At 39.1% G+C, this 26,445-nt stretch overlaps 1 protein-coding gene across 2 annotated transcripts in view; it reads right to left on the bottom strand.

The window, feature by feature from the left end:
- Positions 1–17,512, bottom strand: part of MIDEAS (mitotic deacetylase associated SANT domain protein) — a 53,125-nt gene extending 35,613 nt beyond the window's left edge. Inside the window, exon 1 of one of the 2 annotated variants that reach the window (XM_009564025.2) lies at positions 17,261–17,512. The gene's annotated coding sequence lies outside the window, so the exon portion shown is untranslated. Of the gene's footprint in view, positions 1–17,101; positions 17,120–17,260 lie in introns of those variants that run through there. The other variant, XM_054066551.1, reaches the window with a different exon arrangement.
- Between the last annotated feature and the right edge of the window lie 8,933 nt (positions 17,513–26,445).

Below are 26,445 nucleotides of genomic sequence, written 5' to 3'. Positions count from 1 at the left end.
ATGATGCTATTATTAATTTTGTCTGGGGATTAGGTAACAATGCTGAACAACCTCATCAAATTCCTTCCCTGTGTGCAATTACAAATTCAAATGAAGAAAGAAAGGAATGAATATACTACTTTACAGCTGTAAGCAGATTAGCTTTGATGCATTTTTTCACCTGTTTACATCACTTATGATCACCACAAATAAGTATAAAAGCGCACCATGGAATCAGAGATTTTTAAAAAAAAAAAGGAAGGGGAGCTCTTAAATCCTGTAATACAGTGCTTTTTGTGATTACTGTGACATGTATATTATTCCCATGTTTACAACCTCTTTCCTGACAACCACTCCAAGGGAAAAGAATTTTTCCCAGAACTGCTACAAATTTGAGGTGCTACAAATGCGATAGAGCTTTCAGGCCCACAAGAAACAGATGCAGTGGAGTTGCACACGTTCAGAGCCCACCTGTGCACGGACAAGCTTCCACCCCTTGTACCCCAAACTGAATCTTCTGTTTCATTCTGTCTCCAGCCAAGTTAAGAGAAAAACTCACTGATTTTTTAGCAGAAACGTGGCAGAGATCACAACAGTTGGTCTGCAGAAACAAGGACTCTTTCAGCAAACCGCGGAAGAAGCTCTGCTGCTGCCACCTCCGACCCTTCGGAAGCCCTGGAGGTGGGGGGGTCACCATGACCCTCAGCTCTGGTTTCACTCTGCAGCCCCAAACACTGGATTTCTATCATTTAAGGGGGAAGGGAGGGGCAGAACCATCACACATTAGGTTGTGAAATACAACTAAGTGTCATGGAAAAAATAAAATAAGGGCCAGAGTTTTTAAACACAAATGCTAGCAATGAAATTGCAAGTCTTATTCTTCCCTTTTCCATAAAAAGCTATGTATTTATAGAAACTGCTTACCAAAATAAAAAAAAGCCTTGAGAGTTATGCACAAGGAATGTTAAGTCACAGTGCTACTTAGAAAAAACAATTACCATGATGAAATTCACCTATTACAGTAGACTAAGTTGTTAAGTCAATTCTGTTTCTAAACATCCCATCACTTATGTTTATGCCTTTGTTCTCTCTCTCACTTATGAAAAAACTTGAACACTCAGCACAAAAGGTTCCCTTGCAAATACAATCTGCCAAATCAGAGTCACATAAGTACTGTTAGCCACAAAGTTAACAAAAAAGCAGAAGAAAATTCATACTCATCACTACCTGCACATGAGACCAGCAAGGAGAAAAGTTCAGGTAAAAGAATGGCTTCTACGCGTACATAGCTCCTGCACATAGTAGGCTAAGTTTGTGTTACTATAGTCATTTCTAAAGGTCTAGCTTCCACATTCTTCAGGTATCTTCAGCCCATCTTCTTCAAGATGTGTGACCCTGGTGTTGGCATAAACCTTCACAACAGCATCTGCGCAGTGACAGGGATTTCCTCAAGAAGCAGTTTCAGAGGCCCAAGGCTGAAGAATTTACTACTTTCAATTTCAGATTGAGGTCACGTACAATGGTTGGGTTTTATTCATGTTGCAATACATGGGAAGCTAACACGTGAGAAAAAGGTGAGATGATGTATAAGCTAGCAGGAAGAAGAAAGTATCTCCCTTCTGAAATCAGAAGCGTATCAGTCCCTGCAGATGCACTTCCCTTGCACCTACATTCCCAGTACATTTTGTCCATTTTCTAAAACATGATGCCTTCCAGTTAAATACTTAGTTCCACAAAGATATCACAGCAGGATGAATTGTTTCAAAATACCTGAACTAGCCATCCAACTAAGCAACTGTAACAACTTCTTAGTGTGCCTTTTTGTTGTTTTTTTTTTTAAGTAGCTTCTCACAATTAGTAATTTATTATATATATTTTTTTTTACTTCTGCTTATCTGAAAATAATATGACAAATTTGGACTTTAAAAAGCTACAAACAATAAAAATAAGTTGTTTACCATTTTAGTTACACTACTCAGCTCCCTTCCTTCAAGAAATAAAAAGTTTTCCCAAACATTTCACTTGTTAATATATATCTTCTAATTTTATGCACAGGTATTTGCATGGTGAATATGAATTAACACATCTTTTTTCGGATAGGAAAAGACTATTGTGCACCAAATTTCTCAACATCATTGGAAGAACTGCTTATAGTTTGAAAGACTGTGAATTCTCAAAGAAAACAATTGAAAAATTTCATACACATACCTCCCCCTAACATTCAGTAGACACCGGACTTAAAAGGTTCAGGCTTTTAACAGCAGCAGTGGTAAAATACCAAACACCTGTTACTCACTCAACTCCCAGTATCACTTCACCAGCTCTCAAGTCAAATTCTAAAATAAGCAGATCTGCAACTCTAATATTAAAAAAGGAAATTGCTTATCACACTCCAACTTTTAAAGCTTTTTATAACTTCAGCAAGTAAAATGACACTTCCGGTGGTCTTTGAATAAACCGTTTATTTTAAAATAAAGCCCATAGCAATAAAGATACTTTGCTTGCCTAGCTGCAATAATAAATATTTCCTCAGCCAAATATGGACATATTCTTTTCCTGTTCATTATGGAGAGCTAACTCTTCAGTAACAAAATCCACCCAACATTGGTTTCTGGCTAATCTGTGTACCTTCAACAGTCTCTACTACTGAGAGTGACTTAGCTATTTCACTAAACCAGCCATGGAATAACCTTCACAGTCATTCTGGGGAGGAACAATGGGAGATGTACACCGGTAAATGGTTAACACACTCTCCCCTCTTCCTCCAAGAAAATTTGCACACACATGCAAAAAGGCAAGGGAAATAATTAACCTTCCAACTCCTGAATTTTGGCTTCAATTCCCCAAAGTAGCTTCATGCACAAAACCGACATGTGGAAATAATAATCAGTGGTGACCAGTTTGCTGAGGGCTGTGGAAAACTGGCCTGTGGACCACAAAGAAATCTGCTTCAGCCTCTTCTGCCACACACAACTCTGTAAACATGCCCCACAAAAGCAGCACCATGTCCTTCCCAGGCATTCTGGAAAACTCAAGTGTTTAAAAGCAATCACTGACCACCTCTTCCCACCAACACTAAAGCTTAGCAAACTATATTTTTCTTTTTTAAAAAAGAAAAAAAAAGCAGCAGACATAAAATTGCAAACGTATGCACTTGATGTAAAGTTGCTTTTTGGTCTTCAAGGCATTCAACTCCACCACATGGCCCTAAGGTCTCCTCTGCAAATGGAACCACTTCTGTCAGGAGATAAAATCCATTTATTTTAAGACACAGAAACGTGTTTTAATTTACACGCTTGCTTTTAATTTGAAGTTGCCTTTTAAAGCAAAATCCCATCAGTAACAACTCCCTCTTCATTAAAGTATCTTAGTATTTGAAGTCATGAACAACACTTCATTAAAATATTCATTAAAGATCTCCCTCATTCATTAAAGAAAAAAAAAAAGGTAATGATCTAGCACCAAATCCACTATTCTAGCATCGTAATTCCTTCCTGAAGGAACAGCAGCCCTCATAAGCGCTGTGTGTGCATGATTTTAGCTCTGTACGTTGCTCCACTCATTATCAAATATTTTTAAGAAGAATACCTGTAATTACTAAGTATCTTCAAAATTTGAAATCTTTAAAAAAAAAAAAAATCTTATTTTTCTATCCCAAACAAAATCTTTATTTTGGATGTGGCAAGATATTGGTTCCCCCCCGGGAGGGGAAGGTTATCCTCCCCTGTTCTCTCTGAATATAGTGACAACCGGTATGTTATAGTACCTCTAGCACATCCACCTCTGTTATCCAGATCCACCATACTACTGCAGAAGAATTACTCCCAGACACTTTTGTAGGCATCTGGGGTCCAATAGATTTTAACATACATTGCTTTTGCAGCTCATGGCCTGTATCTCCCTAGCTCCTTTAGTTTTCCAAACTCCCTAAGCCATCTATCTCACTCTCAGCAGGCAGGCAGGAGTTATGGCTCTCCAATTGCTGCTGCAAGAAGCTAGTGTAAGCACAAATTTCCATTTATAGCTCTCTATTAAAAAGTTTTTTTCTCCTGTGGAGGCAAACACTGGCCACGGTATGATTACAATCCATCTGTGCATATATCTGGTAGAAAAGTTATTTCCTCTTGCAGAGGGTTATATTTATTTAGCTGCAGTACAGCTGCTCCAAAGCCACTTGGAGTCTAAAAGTGTGCTTTTCTGATGTCGCATTTCCCAATGAAATGTATCAGCTGCTGAGCAAGAACTCAACTGAGAGCCTGCAGAAACAGTATCTCTCAAAGGGTTTGTGTCCACCCTGCTGCTGAGCTCACGGGTGTCCAGCGTCGGGAAGCACAGGCTGCCCTCAAACCCAGGCACCCGGCACCTTCGCCAGTCCTGGCAGACAGCCTGGCACGCCGGGACCTGTGGCTGCTGGGACATCCAGGTCCCTGCCCTCATTAATTTAGCACTACCCAAGCTCAGCCAGGCATGAAATGACCCTGATTGATGTTTGCAGCACAAGCATGGGGTCCTGCATCCCGTCCACCATAAAGGCATCCCGCAACACATTCACTTAATTTGGATGAGAATTTTTCAATTTTAAATATACAGCCTCTTTTGTTGTTTATCCTGCTTGTTCTGCATTTCCACAAGCCATGAATATTCCCAGATTCTTTTTCAACTTCTGCATCAGAAGGAAAGAAAACTCCCTAAAATGATAAATCAGATTAAAAAGAACCTAGCAACATTACAGCCTTCAGACTTTGCTAACAGGGTTTGAGGTTTCTTTATTTGAGCACTAAAATACCACATATACTGCAATCCAGAACCCTCAAGAAAAACTCTAAAACAAAGCATCTCTCTCAAATGCTTTAATCCACCATTAACAAGATATTAAATGCTTTCAATGAAATGAAGGCCATAAAATATTTGCAACCTGGTCAAAGATGGTATTTTCCCTTATGCTAGTATCCAGTTTATATTTGGATATTTTATTTGGCAAGAAGACATGAATGCTATTTGCAAAGCGCATTTTGTTTGAAGTCACAATAAGCAACACCAGTGATCAGTAACCAGTGTACTCTATCTTGACTACACGTTATACCTATGCTGCATGTATACACGCATACACATACAGGTAAGAACTATTCTAAATGTAAGAAGTTCTTCATAAGTACTTTAAACATTTTTTTTTCTTAAAATGATGCTTTATCCCCACAAACAAGCACTACACAATCTGATTAAATTACAAAGGCTCTAGTGTATTAATAATGTCTCTGCAGTCACTGAGGAACTGTAAAAAAAATTCCGTTAAGTTTTAAAATAAAAATAGTTGTTCTGCTTTCAAGAAGTTCTTGTAAAAGATGCATCAAGGACTTTGGATTTTTTTCACATCTGAAAATTAAGTTTGTTTGAGAACTTTCTCAGACATCAACAGACTATTAAGCAACATGAAAGTACAAATGTATTTTCTCATGTTTAAGCAACAAGCTGTTTATAATCATTACACCTCTATTTAAGGTGATCTACAAAGAGGAGGGAAAAAGAGAGCTTTTTCAGCTGGAAATATTTTAATTTTTACAATGTACTGCTTTTATTTTTAAAACTAGGAACAGCTAATCTAAAATGCTGGACAAATAAGAAAGTTCTAGATTTATTAAAATGAAGTTGAAAACTAGCACTGAGGGTACTGAAAATAAAAAAGAACTCATACTGTTTGAAACCAAAATGTAATATACACTTCAGAAAAAAAAAATCTTAAAAAACTAAATTAACATCCCTGTCTTCAATTAAGACGTGAGACTGTGAGACACAAGACAATTTTTTGCCAGCAATTGTATTTAACAATAGCAAGGGACTGTTGCTGAACAGATAAGCTGATAGTTGACATTGTTTCACACACATATGAGTTTTCCAGATTTTCCTTATTAAAAAAAAAGTTTAAAAAAAAGTTGGGGAGAAGTCACCTTTAAAGGAAAATGGTCTCCATGCCATCATGCCAAGTTTTTATCTTTGCTTGATTTCTTCATATGCTGGCATTTTTTTAAGGTTTGTTTGTATAACACATAAAAATCAAATCAGTTCTTCTTTCCCCTCAAAGTGATCGGTAACTTATCTGTTCTCAAAATTCAGCAGCTGTAAGAAATCCTGCAGTGCTGCTGTGAGACAAGTGAATTGTGTGATTGAATAAAGGGATATGAGATGATTAAGAGTAATGAACACAGCTTTCATTTTTCAGTGGGACAACTGCAAGTAACATTAAGTAAAATGCTTCAAAATAACTTATTTCCAGCAATGAGGTAGTTCCCCACTAAACTGATAATGTAGTTGTGAACTTCTGATGGTGTCAGAGCACAGAATACTGTAAGGCAAAAGAAAACCAACTTTCTTCCAGAATAACCTCCCCATTTACTCCATGCAAGCTTGTATGAGCTCTCCAAACCTGGACTGCAGGAGCCACAAGGAACATGCTACAATAAAGCTTTATTGTTCTCACTTTCTTATGCACTAAGCTAAGTGGCAGTAGTTTTTTGCAAATCAATCATGGGCAGAAAACTTACTACAGGAAGGGCAATTTCCTCAAGATTTTGTAGGTCTTACTTTCAGGTTTTGATTCTGTTTGCTGTGTCTCCGTAGCCACATCCTGCAAAAGAACTATTGGTGTCATGAAAAGTACAGATGTGCTTTTGTACATAAATACAACTTCTCTCAGCTCCTTGTTTGTTTGCAGTCCAATATTACCTGTGTGACAGAAGACAGATGCCTTTTCTATGCTGTAGCATCTTGTGCCCAGAATCCATTCTGAATCCAAGCTACAGCTATTCCTAATGAAGCATATGAACTTAAAATTTTCAAGGGTTACAAACCCTTGCAATCTACCACCAAATATTTCCCCCCCCTTTTCAAACAAGAAAACCTCATATTCTTCAAATATGTTGAATGATGCATTAAGCAAGTTCGTGCTGACACATTGGTATAAGGCTTTTCAGTAAAATATATCAACATTATGCAAAAATGTTCAAAGTAAAAGCAAAGGGTTAAAATCTCCATTATAGTAGCAAGTAACTTGACAAAATATTCACTAAGTTTTCTGTATTCAAAGCCATTGCACTTTTCCCCTTCAGACAGGGTCACTGTGTACTGCCACTTCAGGAGCTCCCAAAAATAAACTAGTTGAGTAACTAAAGATGTGAATAGATTTTCACATTCCCTCCACACATCCAAACTGTACGGCTCAGATGGTTACTTGTAGACAACCAGACATCCTACACTTAATCTAGACCACTCTCCCAAGCAAATTTTGTCACTTACAATAACTTAGTTTGAGCTGTCACAAAATTCAGAATATCCCTCCAGTTCCAAACCATACACTTCTCTCATAAATCAAGTCACTCAGAAAGAACTGTCGTCTTAAAATATTTTTTAGCACACAGGAAAATGAGTACTTCTGTTCACCTTCACAATAAAAAAACATAACACAGCAACTGACAGATGTACAACCACCCAGGAACAATGCCCTGGAACGATGCTGCAAGGAAGAAAGTTGATCTACCACTTTGGCTACTCCCATTGCTGACCTTTTCAATGACACTGCCAAAGTTATCCAACTGAGAAACAGATAAGTATGAAATAATTCTGTAAAAGAGCCACACTGAAATCACTTAAGGGCACAGAAACGCGGAGATGATCATTTTGCTCACTGGCAACCTGATTTAAAGCCAAGTGAGTAACTTGGCTAGGGAAACTCAACTCAATCTGCTCCTTACAGAAATTGCTGCATTCTAGAATGCACTCCAGAAGCCTTAGTTCCACATCTCGGATTTCTAGAACAAACAAGAAGAGTTTAAGCACCTCTTGGAGAATCAAAAGTCAGATTTTTAATCAGGTTGTCCAAGAGAAAAAAACATTCAAAATGACCCACAGAGGATGCATCATACAGGCAAACATATAACTGAATTTGAATGTAAAGAAGTTGCTGTGCTACCTAAGGTTTAAGTGCCTCTGTATGCTGGAGGTCCACAGAGTGTGCCAAGAACTACTTCCGAACAACAAAACCTGTTCCTCCTCAAACACAGTTGGTGTGAAAAGGTGCGGCCTCCTGTACAAACCCTGCTGACAAGACACTCACTCAGCATGGACATGCAAATATAGTCTCCCACATCACACCTTCCCGACCAGAGCCACCATCAATTGGCTCCCCTGGGTGGGGAAAAGTCTCCATTCCCACTTTTGTTGTGACACTACTTGTCAGGTTAGAGTGCAGTTTTGTAGACTCTTTGTTGAGGGCAGTTACCTCACCTTAAAGCAGAGATTATAACAAGGCATAAACAATGTACATTAAGATGTCAGCAGTGAGATTGCAAGAAAGGGAGAAAGTTGGAAACAGTTTTGTTGTATATCCTCCGGCACCAGAAAACACTTGTTCCCCAAATAGGACTTTGTTGCTTTCTCTCTCAAGTCTGTCTGTCTTTGGTCTTAGCTGCCCAGTAGTCAGACATCTAATAGTTTGTAAATGTAAGGCTAGACTCGTTTATCAGATGCAGGATATTCTGTGACTGGTAGACCTAGTGGTCTTCTGGGTCAGGCCAAAGAGCAAGGCTTCCTCTAAGCTCTAGGCACCTGCTCCTTCTTGCTGACCATTTTAGTTCCAGTGTAAGCAGCTTGTTGTGTCTATGAATGAATGAAAGGCTCAATGAAGTCATAAACACAAACACTTCCTCTCCCCACACAGGATATTAACACCAGTTAAATTGGGTATAGAACACTAAAAGCACTTCAGGCTAATAAAAGATACCAAGAACAAGATTTTACTTAGGATTTTACCGGCTACAAGCCATTGACTCCTTCATAAGAGTATGAATGTGACTTCTTAAACATTTTAACCCAGCTAATACGTTAGGAAGCTCCCCCTAACTCCTAGGGGGGAAATTCTAGTTTCTAGGCTTCATTCCCGAAACAGACTCCAGAAGAACTGCTGGTTCACACCCAGTCACAGTAAATCAACCTTCACGAGTAAATGGGACCCTCAAATTTGTTTTTGACACACAGGACACCTCTAAAGGACTAAGTTTTGCCACATACATACTATTCCAACTAAAGTAGTAAAAACCTGCAGTAAAACCATACTGGCTCAGAATATGAAAGAAACGGAGTAAAACTGTAGACTCATGTATACCATGTAGCCTGGGAATTATTGTCTTAATATTTTATCAACACTCACAATGAGAAGAGCAGAAACAAACCATAATATGCAGATTTGAATTATTCTCACAAACCCTCTTCGGTCAATTTCTGCTCAAATTTTTGACAACAAACCATAGAAAATCACATTTTTATTTCTTAAGGAATTATCTTTCTATATTAGGCACCAAAGGGCTGCAAACAGTGTCATCTCTGCTCTTTAGCACAGTAATGTGTGAACCAGTTCAAACACTGAGTTTTAGTGTTTGGTTTTTTGTGATGCAGTCCTTGAAGCATGCCACTGTGGTAGTTGATGAACTGAAGTAAGTGTTTGCAACTTGAGATCCAAATCCAAGTATAGTTTAAATACGGATACCTTTTATGAAGGAAGCATTAAAAGCGTCTAAATGTAAACGCCTTCTCACCTTGGCAATTCCATATTTTGTATATGCATAGGAGCGCTTGTTTGTTTTGGGGTTGTCTTTTAAAAACAAGAAATGTTGCTCTTCCATTGGAAACTCATTCTTCCACAAATATCAACAGTAACTTCACAGTAATAACAGATTATGGCTGTTCAGCATTGGAACAGATTATTGATTTGGATTTATCACCACTGGGAAGGAAACGCAAAACAAATACCAACCACTTTTTAAAAAAAGCCAATTCAATGTCAACAAAATATACAGTCAGCACAAAAGAAGCAGCACGTTCCCAACACGGCTGTTTTAACATCAGCTCCAAGTATCAAATACACTATCCCTTTAACTAAATATCTAAATACACATGGTCAAGCAGATGATGTTAACATCTGGGCCACTGCGTTTGGTCTCATACTGGCTTAATGAAACCTTTGACAGAGCTGCCTCATGGAGAACTCCACAAACTCATTAAAAAGCAGCAGTGCAACCTTAAGTCCAGTGAAAGGTCTCTAACCTTACTTTATCACCTCTGTGTCGGAGAAATACCTTGCTTCCTTATGACCAGTCTGCCCAAGTTCCTTTTCTCTCCCACGCTTTACAATTTAGAAGTATAGGTGCTTATGTCCTTCTTAGACAAACAAGTCTTTTTTACATTTTTACACACAAGTGTGCAAAGGCAGGCTAGCTCATTTTAAAACGCCAGGAGAGATTACCTGAATGAGGAAACTGAATCTTCCAGTATGCAATTTATTTCAATAGTAGTTCTTATGATTTAGGAGCTCCACTGGCTGCAGAGAAAAACTTTACAAATGAAGGACTCAAATCTGCATTTTATTTATTTTGCTAAAAAAGGTCTCGGTATATTAATTTCCTCTGTAAAGATAAGGTAACTTGGTTTATTTATACTGCAAATTAAAAACCTCAGATAGGCTTTGTTCATTTTTTAAATCAAAGTATCACCATTTACTTCAATGCAGCTTCTTGCAAGGCAGTCCATTATTCACCATTAAAACCTAAGCACAATATCATGTATATCAAATTTCCTAGGTTTTTAATACCTTAATGCTTCAAATGTTTATTGTTTGCATCTCAAAATCAAAATTAAAATTAATTTATAAGGAGGTCCACATTCTTCTTTTCATATTCTTACACAATAAAAGAACATTTTATTATAGATCGAATTTTTCTACAGAAGTAGTTACAGTACATTTTCTAAGAAAGAAATAGTAGTAATAGCAAAGTAAGTCAGCTAGTACCGTATCTGAAATGCTTCACTTTTGCCAAAGAAAGAATAGCATTAAAACCCAAAAAAAACCCAAAACCACAACAACAAAAGAGTCAAAGTAGTTCTCATATTTCAATAGGAAATAAATATATTTTGCATTCTTGCACATATTTAGAAAATTGTGGTAACAAAGACCACTTCAATACTGAAACTATTATCAGCAAAAATGAAGCGCATAATCAAATGCAACATTTTGCACATTTACTTGCAATAACACCCTTTATGTGCAAAAGACTTTCCAAATATTCAAGGAGGGCACCTTAAACTCTCATTATTAAGAATGCCGAACTGTACAGTAGTACTTTTTTATTCCTAGCTTTCATTTATAGTATATTCATTTACATCTCTCCAGGCATCTCAATATCTCTTAAAACAGCCTCATTTAAACAAATTCTTTTAGAAAGACTAGGTGATTTACTCATTATATATACTTGAAAAAATATTCATATTTTCTAAAAAGTTGAAAAATATAATAGCTTTCCAATAGAAATTCTAAATAAATTTATAATTTTAATTCAACAGAATCAAGATTATATTACATATACACCAAATAATTAGCAGGTCTCGTACAGAATAACGTCTAGAGCTTGCAAAAAAAAGAATTTAAGAGAATAATTCAACTCAGAATTTTCTAAGTCATAAAATCAAGAAAAAAAACAATAGGAGCAGTCAGATTTCCCTGCTGGTTTCACATACGTAAGTATTTGGCATCCTAAATTCTCATCATTGGAATCTCCTAAGGCAATCAGAAAGCCTTACAGCTGTGACACACTCATCCTCTCACCACGAATTCGACAGCGCTAGGATTTTGTTCTTGAGTGGTACAAAACCAAATTCAAAACAGGACAACACTTTGTTAAATCATTCTCCACCCAGGGCAGTAATTTCCCACAGACACAGCAAACTTTCCTTTCAGGAAGTGGCTGAAAGAATGAACAATACATTGTGTAGGAAGAAATAAACCCCAAAAACAAGACAGTTTAACAGCAAACAATCCAGTAAAATCCTAAGAGTATTTTTAACATATGGCACTTCGTTTTACTTTACTTGTCAAGGTGTGTAAAAGTGACTATTCAAGATCAATAAAGTGAACCATTAAGTACACTACGAAAACGCAGGAATAGTTGACTTGCATTACTATAAAATGCTAAACAATAATGTAATTTATGAGAAACTACTAAGAGACAGATGCAGGTGTTCAAAAAGAGATGCCCAAGGTATCCTAAGTGTATGCAGACATAGCAGATAAGGCCCCACTTAAGCACACATCATTAAGTCAAGTTTGAAATCATGCAACAACCTCTATTAACCTGGGATCCAAACAGAAATGCACTTTTACCCCATGAACTACACAATAACAAGGCAATTTGGAGGTTATTCAAAATTCTGGAACTATTTTCAACTTTAAACTGCATTACAATGCACACCAGAAAACAGACGACTGCCCAACAATTTGTAGCTTCAGAGAACAGCCTTGACTCTCCCCACACTGAAGGGATGCAGCTGATCTGGTAGCTGGATATCAATCATATTATACTGTACCACAACCAGACTGCAAAGACAAACCAGTATTTCAAAGTCTTCTCAGTTAAAACTCCTTGATATAAAAGGACAAGAACAATCCCTGCAGTCACAATTCATGCATGTTTTGGTCACTATAGCTCTAGAAATACCAAAAGCAACATTATTAAAAACAATAAACACAGGTAAAACTAAAAAATTAGCATGATATTCAAGCTTGAAATAATAGTACAAATAGTCAAACAAAAAAACTTCAAAAAGTTCTTTGAAAAAGTAAATGAAACGTCACAAACTGTACTCCAACATCACAAGAAAAGGAAACATTTGTTCTCAGGGAAACCAAGTTATAATATGAGAAGCTTAAGGGTCTATAACAGAATAGCATACACATATAAGTACACCAACACACATTTTATTCATCTTCCCAAAACAAGTGACAAGAGGGTATACCAATACAAATTATTTTAGTATGACCTCTCCTATCAGTAAGCTATGATGGGGAAAGCCAAGCAACTGAGAACTAGTTTTGATGTGAGAAGATAATACACAGCAAAGAGGAAATAATATAGGAATGCTGACTCAGTTTGAATTCCCAGCTCTTTACAGCCCAATACTGAACATGTAATGAATCGGTAACAAATTTAGTACAAAACATATCAGAACTGCTTCTCAGTTTACTACAGTCATTAATAGCATTTAACTTGGTTTAATCTTTATCAATACTTAGGTTCAACTACAGAGAACAACTTTAATTTTCAAAAACTAAAGACTAAAAAGGAAGTGTTATTCCATGTTTTGCTGCAGGCCTTTGAAGATGTCTATAAAATAAAAACAAAACAATTCAACCCTGCTGAACACTGCCACTCCCTCCAAATCTAGCTTTTCCCAGTTTTTAATTTCTTGATCAACACCAGCTGTCAACATAAAAGAGGCATTCATGTAATTTACTTGTACATAAAAAGAACATTCATTTTTCAGAGATGTAAATTTCAAAGAATATCTATACATCTTCCATACAAATGGCATTTATGAGTTATATGAATTTGGGCCTGATCAAGTGGCTGTCAGTTGCACCAAATATGACAAAAAGCATCAACAAAGCCAGGAAAGCAAAAAATTAATTACCAAGATTTATCTCTGCATGCCCACTCAATCCTTTGCTCCCGAATACCTGCATGCTGGCTGCATTCAAAATGAATACATTGACATTTTTCTCCTAACATTCTGTGCATTTTTCAGCTGCTAGAGCTCATCAGCAGAGCGCTCGAGAAGGGCTACAGTTGGAGACCATTCAGAAACAGGAGTTACGCAAAACATTGTGAATTGGGCAGCCTCATGCTGGAAACACATGTCATTTGTGCACCGGGAGCTGCAGCTGCCAAGGAGTTCCCACGTGGAATGCAAGCTGCTGGTACGCTGCTACAAAAATTTAAATTATTACCTGAGAAACCACCTCCTTCAAGGACTGACATATCGCACAACGAGGATTTCTTGGTTTGAATGCTCTAATCACACTAACTGGAACATATGATTCAAAGCATGAACAACTCCCATCTGACAGATAGCTCTGTGCCACACTATCCCAATTATTAGGGGAGGTCCTAACGATATTTCCTTGAATTAGCAGTACATCCCTCCTATTTACAAATTGCTCAGTGACAAGTCTTCCATTTGAAGCTGACTCATTAGCCTTGGCCTGACTGTGCCAGAATTTGCCAGCTTTTTGGACACGTGTTGCAAAACCTCACCACTAAAGCTTCTGCCCCCTCACCTTTCATATGATGAACACTCAGAGAAAAGTGGCTAATTTCTCTCTTTATGTCACTTAGAATATAACTAACTGCACTGGAGATAACATGCATATTTACCACATCTCATTGTACTATAAACTGTACCTTACTGCAACCAATACTAAGATTGTATGCAATGCCTTGGAAGAGGAAAAAAAACAAGGGGGTTGGTTTTTTTTTTTTAAGAAAAGGTGAAACAACAAAAACAAATCAGCTCTTCTCCCTAACACAAGTCCCTTCAACACCCTCATTCCATTATTTGATCAGTAGGTTAAAAAAGTGGCTGCTAAGTGCTTATCTGAGCTCAGGAAAAAGTAGGTAAGTTGCTTGAGTAAAAACTCCTCAAAAATTGCTAAGCATATAGAAAACACTTTGGCAACAGGATCAGGAAATGCCTCCTGTAGTGCTGCAGCTTTCACTTACAAGTGGCAGTAACAGCAAAAATGCAAAAGCATAAATTAACATCTGGAACGAGCACGTAAACTTTCAAAAGGCCTGTAATGTCCTACAGCCCTCATCATTTCATATCACCACTACTCCCATCCACCTGGATGGGTTAAAGTCTTGCTTCCATTCTGCTAATATGCACACGATGTCTGTCTGTGACTCACTACACCAAGTACCACAGGACAACTCACTGACAGGATAGTTACCCACTCTTTTCCATACAAGCCAAAGAATCCTGGCCTAAAACATCCTTCTCCCACCACACAGGTTAAGCACTGTTTATGGTTTTCCCCAGAAGTAACTTTGACCTTAAAACACCCAATATAACATAGACTGACAAGTCAGCCAAGACATGAAGAGCAATTCATAGAAAAATCTACAAATAGAACATCATAGGAATGCGTAGATTAACGTATCTTTGCTTATTTGCATTAAAATAAGATGCTCCAATAAACTTACAGAAGTAACACTACAAAAGTAAGTTTTTTAAGTGACAAGCCTAGTTTTGTGGTTAATTAGCAGCTTGCTAAAAAACCAACAAACTTCTTCAGCACATCACTATTTTTTTCATTACAAACATTTTGCCTGAACCATTGGGTTGACAACCCTGAGGAAATTCCCAGTAATAAGATGTTCTGTGTGTTCAACTAAAATCCTAGAATCACAGAATAGTTTGGGTTGGAAGGGACCTTAAAGATCATCTAGTTCCAACTCCCCTGCCACGGGCAGGAACATCCCACTGGATCAGGGTGCCCAGTGGGATGTGCCTGCCCATGGGATAACAATGTTCAATAATATTCTAGTTGAACACTGAAGAATTTTAAAGCAGCCTTCCATGTTTGTAGTACTTTCCATCACAGTGCTTAAAACACTTTACAAGCCTTCACAGCTTTTAAGACATCAGCAATGACAGCTAAATATCACATTTCTAGAAAATTGTATCTAATCTTAAAAAGGCCGATTTCTGAGCACCAGATCTGAAATCTTTTGGAGTTGATATCTCATTAATTCCAAGTACTTCCAAAACTAAAGTAATAAAAATCACTGGTAAACAGCATCTCTGAACAACAAATCTTAGGTACCTTAAGTTCTATCTGAAAGAACTTTGGCATAGTTTTAGCGTCTTTCAAAGTCTTAGTTAAGACTTTCTAAGACAGTGTCAGTGACACCCTCTCGATGACTTGTTCGATCCCTCAGCCAATGCTGCCCACAAGATTACCAAGCAAGATGCAACTCTTCAACTGAAGTTGAAACAACGTGTTCAAAACTTATGTCTAGTCTAGCACTCCTTTCAAGCTCTAATTTTTGTGGCCTGACAAAGAAACTCTCCCCAATGCTCCTCTCTCGGTTTCCAATCGAGCTAGCTGAACTGCAGTTGCTTATTTTCACACAGACGTTTCTCGCACACAAGAAATTAGAGCAGATCAAGAATTACACTAGACCCGCAGGTTGGCAAACCTGCCCATTTTTAACCTGCTGCATAATCACTGTGGAAACACGAACCCACAGATTCAACGAGCTTTCTATTTCTTCTGTGATTTCAGAGGCTGCCGAGCTGGTCAGAGCCATGACTTCTACCGTCAGCCTGGCTTCACTTCTCCTTTTCCCCTCTCTGTGTCTTCGGTGAAGTCAAAGAGCAATGTTCGACGCAGAATACATTCTCTTTTTAGCATTTGCAATGCTAAACTAGGTTTTGTTCAGTACAGGAATCTTGCGCAATAGCCTGTGTATACGTATTCGTTCCAACAATGCTGTCCTATGCAATCATTCTGTAATTACACACAGTCATAAAGCTGCTGCTGTTGCTGCTTGGGACTGCAGTCTCGCCCTCTAAACAACCTAATATCAGTCTCTGCATTAGGACATTTCTTTTTCTCTCTTCCCCTCCCTGAACTGCTCACCGCTCGTTCTTACCTACGCCGCGCTCCGAACGTGCGGTGGGGATGAAATCAAATTATTCGGGAGTATTAAGAAAAAAGAAGGAGGATACCCAGTAAAGGCCGAGCAAAGAGAATACTTCTTTTCACGCTGCAAGCACACAAGACTTTACGAACCAAAAATAACCCCTTGCTTCACGGACTCGCGGGGATTATATAAGGCTCTCACGTAGGCGCGTGGGTGCAAGTGTCAGCTCACGCTGGTAAACTGCGAAGAATCCCTCCCTTTGCAGTCGCTGCCGGAGAAGGAGCAGCGTACACTCGAGAGCACGAGACTGTCAGAAATTACCTAACACGTTCCTCCCCACCTAAAAGCCCAGCGGAGCCCCCCGAGCCCCCGGCAACACGGGGGGCTCAGACGGACACACGCGCATCCTCAAGGCGCTGCTGCAGCCAAGCAGCAGCAAAGCAACCTCTCGGAACGATCCGCGGCCAAAGAGGGAGGAAAGAGCTCAGCAGCCGAGCCCCGGCCCTCCCAGCATCCCCGTCACCTCCAAAGGGAATTATTTTTTCCTCCTCATCCTGCACCCAGCGCACACAAACGAAGCACGCACACATACATACGTGCACACTCCCTAAAAGAACAGCCCCAGGAAAGACACCCCCTCTCCAAAATGGCAGGGAAACGGAAGCAAATCGTGCGGGGAAAAAAAAAAAATAAAATAAAATAATAATAAATAGCAAACACAGGGAGAGCAGGAGGGAAGGAAACAGCTGGCTCACCTGCGCGGTGCGGAGCTGCGATCAGCAAAGCCGGCGGGGGCGAGAAGGAGAAAGGGGGGAGGGGGAAAGCCCCAAACTTTGTTTCTTTCTCTCCGGGACTCGGGGAAAGCGTCACTTCCTAGTGCAGTGAGCGGGGAGGCTCCTCAACTCCTCCTCCTCCTCCTCCTCCCCGAGCGGGCGCAGCTCCCGGCGCTCGGCGCCCATTCCTGGCACCGACCCGCACCCCGCACCCCTCCGCTTGACCTTCTGGGCTTGGCTCCGGCCGCCGTTTGCAGCCGAGGAGGGAAACCCCCGGCGAGGAAGGGGCGGGGAGAGAGTTTGCAGCTCTGATTTGGAAGCTGATCCCTGCAAAAGGCTGCCCGTTCGACACCCGGCGGGACGCGCCTGTTGGATGCCCCGAGCTCAGCCTTCCTGCCCTTCTCCCTAAAGAAAAGCGAACAGACTGAAAGCTTTTTTTGTTGTTGTTTTAAGGAACCGCTTTTACTGGAGGAAAAAGCCTGATTTTTACTGGAGAAAAAAGCCTAAATCGGCAGCCTGATTTAGTGGGATGTTCCTGCCCATGGCAGGGGGTTGGAACTAGATGATCTTTAAGGTCCCTTCCAACCCTAACTAATCTATGATTCTATGAAATTCCTGTTTCTCTCTTTTGGTCCCTTTTTTCCCGAAGCTTTTGCTGAAGAAAAAGTAGAAATCCTTCCTCCTGTCCCTGTTTTTCCATCTAATACAAACCCTCAAGCCGTCTCTATCCTGTTGGCTGTTTTACCAAACGCCCGCAATTTACTTTCACGGGAAAACTGCAATTTAATTTCCCAAAGAACACAAGCTGTTGAGGTTTCTAAAACTGTTCGGTTCTTCTGCTGGAATATGGCTTCCCCTGTTGCTTTGGTCTGAGAATAAAAAATGCAGGCTGGCTGCTCCTCCGAGGGCAGGAAACCGAGAAGCTGCTTCGTCATTGCTCCCCCTGCAGCCCTGCTCCCCTGCTCGGCTCTGGCAGCAGGCGAACTTTCAGAGTATAAAATAACATTAAGACGGCGTTCACAGATGAGGGTCTCTTTCATTCACTGAAACATGCCAAGCACACGAAAACGCCCGACATTCTTCCCCAACATGCGCGTAGCCACGCGTTCGCCTTCGTCCGGGCTTAGATCATTCCGTGCACACCAGTAGTGCAGCTTCTTTTCAGGCCAGCAGATTCTCTTCTATCACGTATTGCTTTTAGAGAGTGAAACATAGGAGTAATTTTTGCACTGCTTCTTGTACTTTGCATTTCTTTCACAATAGTTCCTACCTTCCACGCAGAACTTTTTACTAGGGAAGCTCGGGATGCATGGAAATGGGAGCCCAGAGAAGCGACTTACCCATGACTACAGAACGTATCTGATGCAAAGCCAGGCTCCTCTGATGACTCCCAAGTAGTCTAATTACCACACCCAATCTTTTCCTGTCACGGTGCAGAGAATAACAGTGAGACACATGGAGGGGAAGAGAAAAATAGTAGCTCAGGTACTACTGGCAAAGTGTTTTTTCTCTTTCACAACCCAAGGAGTCATTTGATGCAACACTGGGACATTTAAGGAAAACCCTACTATACTCGCATTAATACATTTGCTTTTCTAAACTCCTGAACAAACAGGAGCAATAGATCAATAATTATTTAATTCGATACAGGAAGACTATTCATAGCTGTTCCCAAATTAGCTAATATGTAAAGCAAACTTGGATTACACATATGACTAAAACTGAAGTAAAAAAAACATACAACCCGTTAGTTTAATTTGCCCTAATAAAAACTGAAAAGACAGATTCCATAAACTGGAGTTATTTCCTTCTCTGTTACAAATGTTAGGCAAACAGTGCCTCCCTTGAAGCACATCGGATATTGATAAGATTGAAGTTGCTTATCTTAACTTTCATTGGAAAAAAAAATCCAGACCAACAACCCACTCTTCTATGACTGTAAATCATGTTGTAACAGCAAAGTGTAGCCAGAAGAAATGCATGTTGTACTTCACCTGTTTGGAGTTTGGGAAGCAAGATGATGAGCAGCATCTAGTGTTTCACAATATATAATCACGTAAAAGCAGCAGACAATGGCAGAAATGTCATCACCTGGCTACAGAAGCCAACATTGCGCAGAGCAGGGAATATGCTTCCTACCCTCATCTGGGAGACATTTTAATGTTGTTGTTATTTGATAGTTGCCTCCTAAATAATGCATAGGGTAGATTGGCTCAGTAAAGAAGGATTCCTAAGACAACATGGTAACCACAAGGGCAAAGCTGAAACATGCTGCAAGATGCAAAATCTGTGGGAAAGGATGGTACTTCTTCCTAAACATACCAAATGGGATAAGAACAGAAAGAGACAAGCCTGTAGGTACTCCAGCCAGTTTATAGATCTGAAACAGAAGCAGCGTACTTCAAAGACACCATGGCATGAGGAGAGTTTCTAGAGCTGTACGCTACTGTTTATCTTACTGAGTAATAAATAGTTTTATGAAGAATTTTGTAAAGATTTTGCCGTTATGCACGCTTCACGTGCTTCTCTATACCTCGTTATGTAGTCCTTACATCTCCTTCAGAACAAGCCATTATAATTTTCTTCCTAGCACTACAAAATCTACTACTGAAAAAAAAAGCACTACAAATTCTGCTAGATTTAGATAGTGCTTTTTTTTTTTTTTTCAGTCCTTTTCTCAGCATATGCTGAGACTGCATGCAGGCTGCAATTCTATCAATTTTGCAGTAATAAAATGCAGTACACATATATTGCCTGTTATGTCGTTATTTTATTACTACATTGGAGAAGGAGATTGGAAGATTTCCTAATTATCGCCATATAAAATCTTATGTTTCTCTGGCTTGTACAGACACATCTTGTGCTGTAACAACATCGACTCATATCATTAATAAACTGGATTGCACTGAGTCAGAAGAAAGACTATACTTTGCATACTTAGGTTGCCAAAACTGGGACGTAGGCTCAGTAGGTGGCACTCTTTTCACCGAGTCGGAGTAGAGCTAATGCCCCATCCTCTTTCCAGCCGTCACAGATTGAAATAGTGCTCCAGCATTATAGGAGACACTATGAAGCTATTAGTTCTCCCTGAAATTAAATCTAAAATGAAGGCCTTAATCGCCATAGCTAGTAAGACAATAATTACACCCTTTTTAATTGAAGTTTCAGATTCCAATAATCCTAAAACTTCCATCTCATAATCACACTGACATTTCCTCTAAAATTTCCATTGGATGTGATATTTTTTTCCTCAAAAATGAATGAGAGCGTAAACCAGTAATGAATAGCTGCAGTGCTTATCCTACAAATATATTCAGTGCTTGAGGGCAGGGCCGCCTCTAGACAAGCCAGAGAAAGGACTGACAGGAACTACATGAAATTCAACACAGACTGATGCAAAGCCCTGCACTTTGGCTGGACTAACCTTTTGCCATTGCACAGGCTGGGACTGACAGGCTGCTCAGCACCACTGCATAAGAGTTGGGATTCCTGGTGGACAGCGGGGTAAATAAACATCAGCCAATAGTGAAGGCTAACAGCATTCCAGGCTGTGTAAAGAAAAGCCCAGCTAGGTCAAAGAAAATAATTCCTCTTTACTCATCATCTGCTAGTCTGTAACTGGAATGGGGCATCCAGTTTTGGGCACCCTCATATAAGAAAGATATTGATATACTTGAACCAGTAGAAAGCCAAGATGGTCAAGGGCTGGAACAGATGTCCTGCAAGGAGAGGCTGAGGGAAACTAGCCTCATCTAGTGTGGAAAGAAGAAAAGGTAGGAGAGCCTTAATACTGGTGTTACAGTAGCTACAAGACTAGATCTTTACCTACAAGAGGAGGTAAAGCCAGGCTCTTTGTTGAGGTGCATAGTGCGAGAAAGACAGCAGTCATGAACTCAAACAGTGGCTGTTCCAACCGTCTATTGAGGACAGTGATGCAATGTAACAGGTTGTCACAAGAAGCTGTGGAACTTTCTTTCCTGGATGTCTCAAATACCTAGAAAAGCCCTGACTACCTGACAAAGAAAGATCTGAGCATCCAGTGTGGTCTGAATTGAGCATGGACTCTGCTTTGAGCAGGAGATTGAACTGCTGTCCTCCCAAAAACCCCTCCAACCTGTGTGATTCTATAATTCAAGAAGCAAATCTCCTTACCTCACATACAAGGAGGATTAATTAAATGATAATAAAATAGTTTTACAAATATTTCAGGAAATCCAAGTGACTGTATATGTTTCAGGTTGGCTGGGCTTGAGTTTTGTGGTTGTCAATTTAGAAGACCATCAGCATAAATACAAAGAAATGCATTCCCTCATAGTCAGCATTTTTCAGCTGTGATATTACAGTAGAAAGTGCTTCTGTTCTTTTTTATACTAAATTACCTCTTACTACAGAGAAATTTTAATTTCCCCAGTATTAATGTCTGTCTCTCATCTTTGTAAGAATTAAAAGTAAACATTCATGATGCTACATTTTAAATTATTTTAATTATTCTAGGGTACAACTTCTCTTGGGAAACTTGATGCAGTAAGATAGAATGATTGGAAAGAAGGGGTTTGCCTTTTTTAAGAGTTTGCAAAAAGAAAAAAAACCAACCTTGCATATTTATTTTATGCTTCAGATCTGATTTTAAAATTAAAACAATGCATTCACTTTACTAAACTGAACAAGCTTCTTTGATAGACTTAAGGAAAAATACATGTGTTTATTGATAGAATGCATGTATGTAAAAACATACGCATACACACAAAGTGTCATGAACTGGCTCCCTGAGAACCAGGATGAGACCTTGTTACATGAGGGAAAGGGAGGAACGCTGTGGTTTAGAGTAGAAACCACACATGGAAAAAAAATGTTATTCACATTGCGTAAACACTACTGAAAGAAGCTCAGACACCATGGTAAGAAAGACTACGGAGGATCTATGAAGTACCGAATTATATGGCATGCCGAAAAACAGAATTGCTGAAGTTTTCTTTCTAATTTTGCTAGGTTGTGTGTCCTTATTGCAGTCCTGTCTGCATTTACTATCATTTCTTCCCAAAATCTCATATTCTTTGTTCATTTGTTTTATAAACAACAGTTCGTGGTAACATTATTCACTCTTTACAACTGAGAAAAAGTATTTGGAGAAGCTAAGTGGTGTGCTGAAGGACAGACAGAGGCGGCCCTCAATAGCTGAGTTTTGGTTAGCTCCAAATGCTCAAGTTCACATGTAAATTTATCTGTCATACTATACTTTTGCTGCATTTTAGGAACTCCGTGTGGTATTGAACTACAACACACCCCCTCATCTAAGTGTCACTAGTCTACACATGCAATTATAGGACACCAAGTGTTTCATGTTGCTCAATTGACTGAACAGTGGCACAAGTCCTTCTGAAAATTAGGTTCAAATTTCCTTAAGTAGGATGACTTAAAAAGAAAAAATAACCAACACCTTTTACTATCTTGCATGGCACACCACAGAAAGCTGCACAAAGAACTAAGAAAGAAAGGCATCCAAACAAGATCTCATTTCCTCAGTAGATGTACCAATGGTGTCCTCAAAATGCCTTTAGAAAATGTCATTTAGATAGTCTCATTTATTGCTCAGAAACAGCAGATAGCATCCTGGCTACTGCCTACCAGCTAGGCTGGGTGAAAAACAGTATGCAAATAGAATCAGTACCAAGTTTTGCGTAGTTGCCTCAGACCTTCAAGTTACCAGCTGTTGATTAGCCTCTAAAAGACAGCCCTCACTGTTACCCTGCAGTTGCTTAGCTGAGAATCAAAACAGTTGTCATCTAAGTTTCACATGTCCAATAAAATATTTTATCACCCATAATAATACAGGCAAGCACAGCCTCCTAGCATAGTCACTGACGCCATTAATTCCTTCCAGGCCAGTTGTGCCTACCAATCCCTTTTCTTTTTCTTAGAGAAAACAGGTGGAAGTCTTTGCAAATTCTCACTTCCAGGCCAGCAGAATATGACAGCTTATTTTGCTAATATCAAAGTTGTTAATAATCAACTGATAACAACCAAGTGCTGGAAATCTCCAGAAGGGAATGTCGATGTGCTGAATGGAAAAGAAGCATTTCACTGACATCCAGCAGCTCTGAAGCAAGCCTTTGGTTATCCTGATAGTTTGCAAGTCTACATAGTTCTCTCTCACATACCAGTACTCGCTTTTCAGAAACCGCACTGCATAAACAGGATCCTCGTACAAGAGAATTTCCTTCTCAAGCAGCTTCCTCCTCATTCATTTTCCTTCTTGTTCACAGCTGCCTTTATTCATCTTTCGTCAGCTTCCATGTTTCATCTACATCCCAACTGTGTTTTTCCACAAACACATAGGTTAAACCCACGAGACTGGACTTTTCAATTCTATTTGATCAAGGATTAGCATATCAAGGAGTCTTACAAGGAAGCTGTACTGTGTATAACTTCACAGAGCCCCAAGTACATCCCTCATATGACTCTTTTTTTTTTTTTTTTTCCAGATTCTAGAAGACCCATTTCTCTTTGGGCTTCTGTTACTCATTAACATTAGCTCTTCTTGCATAAATAAGAAATATGGGAAGGATGCATAAATAAGAAAACAGGGAAGTTTTACAATTATTCTGAATTTCAAGTATGAAAGAGAACAGAAATATGATGCAATATTGTATTAATATTAGGATTTCTCCATGTATCACAGTCTGCCTACCAGTACCACCTCTTGCTCTGGTGCAGCAATTGGTAGCATTTTCAACAAATGGTGCTCATGTGTTTTCTGTCTCCAGTTCAGACAAAAGAACTTGTCCTCACCATTTGCTGCCAACAATTTTAAAACAAAGAAACATAACAATCACACTGCAAGTGTGATTGTGCAAAGATCATTTTGTGTTCTGAATAAGCCATTCGGGCCTCTGTGACCACATTTCTTCCTTCCTCTGTTTTTCAGGATGGTCTAATACCATGGATACACACATAATGCAGCTTAATTTATGATAACCTCAGTTCTTTCTGAGTTATTTGGTTTCCTTTTCACTAAATGTTACCAATTTCCTTTCATATAAGCTGTAAAACAAGAAAAAAAAAACCCACATCATTACATTTAACAACTTTGTTTCCAATCTGGCAGTACATTTTAGACAAAGTGGAGAAAATAGCAGTAAGAAGAAATACTTCTAAGGTTATCAATATTCTTAATTTAAAAATTCTTCAGTCTTTCCTGTTTGATTTGTAATTTGTATAACTGGGACATACCACTAAATGGAAATGGCACATAGAGCAATAAATACAGATATTTCCTGCACAAACATGTATGCTTATCTAGTGGTGTGGTTCCAAGCCAGAAGTTCCTAAATTCCCCAACTGTTCTGCCATAAAAAAATGAAAGATGTGATCCTGATATGATGATGCATAGTGACAGGATAGTTTCCATCTACAGTACGCTCAGGTCATTTATAAATACGAAATAAGTAGCTATACCAAAGTGTAACTTCACTACATTTAATAACATGAAAATTATGAGACCATCACCGAACCCCTTTTTGTTTGGACTTAAGAAACTGTCACTAACAAACTAAAGACTACAGGAAAATCTGTCTCTGCACAGATCAAAACCAGTAGCTTTGACTAAAGTCTGCTTAGAGAGCAAAGCTTCCTTACCAGCAGAAAAACTGTAAGCTACAGAGGAAATCCAGATCCTACCTATGTCCTTTGGCCAGTCAGAATCCAGATGAGAGTTTTTAAGCAGTGACTAAGAAAGATGGGTCACAGCATTCCCAAGCATTAAACATCAGAAAAAAAAACAACAGTTACCATAAAAAGTAGCAATTGCTTCTCATCTGTATGCTTACCTCTATAGATAAAGTCCACTTTGTGATTAGCTAGCAATTAGCATCAGAAGGCGTTAGTCTCATATGACAGCTAAGTGGCCACCTGCAAAACTTTCCCACGAATATCTCTGCCTCAAGCAAATGCTCAGTCCATCAGGGATACATTGTGGGATTTGTTTCTTTTTACAAAACAGGACCTCAATGAATAAAAACTGCAAAAGCAGAGACAATTCAGAAGCATATTCAGAATGGCATAACTTGAGTTGGATGGTAACTTACTGTCCTCAGCTGTCTACACTTTCCAACATTTTCAGCCAACAGAGAACTGAGCTGCTCACAAATAATCTTTAAACTGCACTCTACAGCATGGTATGTCACTGTCATAAAGTCAGTTGAATAGTGCAGTTCAACCTCAGCAGCCGTCTCAGGCTAAAATTTTTCAGTTCATATATAGTATATTCAGCTCATATATTACTGACACTGATTCAAATAGTCTCTGCAAAGGGCTGTAATGACCTAATGTGTTACTGTCTCTGCTGAAGTTATTGCATCCACAGCTTAGCTGGCAGAATGAATCATCTGCAAACCTTTAAAGTGTTTCATGCTCAAATTGCACTCAGCAGCACTTTAGGCTGTTAGCTTATGTTGCATCGAATGAACAAGGGAGCTTTCTCACTGTTTTCCTGGCTCAGCAATGAAATCAAGAGACTTACCTGAAGAGCAGTAAACCAGTAGTTTAGAAAACCCGAAACATTAAGGCTACCACAGATGATTTTGCAATAGTTTTTCTTTCTGCAGCCTGAACATCACTGTAGAATTTGTAAGACAAATGGTTTTATTATCCTAGACGGAGAGGCTTCATTCGCAGAGTACTTCATAAAGCTGCTCAATCAATGGAAAAGGCTTAGCTTTTCTCAAGATTTCTTCAGCAACGTTTAATCGTCTGAAGGATACTTTCAAAAATGTCTCACTAACTTTTTGTAAGCTTATGCTTCCCCACAGCAGACAAAAACATCTTTACTTCTCTATCATTTAAGAAAACTACTACATGAAAAAGAAAAATTTAAGTTATGTTGGATTTGACTGATACAACTGATCATTTCTACCCACAGAATCCATGAAGGATGTTTCTTGAGAAACCTCATAGATCAGTTTGCTCCCTCCATACACAGGATAAAGGTTCTGTTGTCATTCAGACCTCATGGATACCCCAGAGGATTTTGATGTTCAAAAAACAGCTGCACTTCAATTGCGTAAGCAACATCTGTATTATTCATCTATACAGATTTTAAAAGACTACTTATTATAGAGACGCTAATTAAAAATTACAAAGAAAGGGCACACATCTGCAAAGACTGTGAG

Source organism: Cuculus canorus, chromosome 5 (assembly GCF_017976375.1).
Source record: "Cuculus canorus isolate bCucCan1 chromosome 5, bCucCan1.pri, whole genome shotgun sequence".
NCBI lineage: Eukaryota > Metazoa > Chordata > Aves > Cuculiformes > Cuculidae > Cuculus > Cuculus canorus.
Note: the sequence above shows the minus strand (reverse complement) of the source record. Positions and strands in the feature narration are given on the sequence as shown.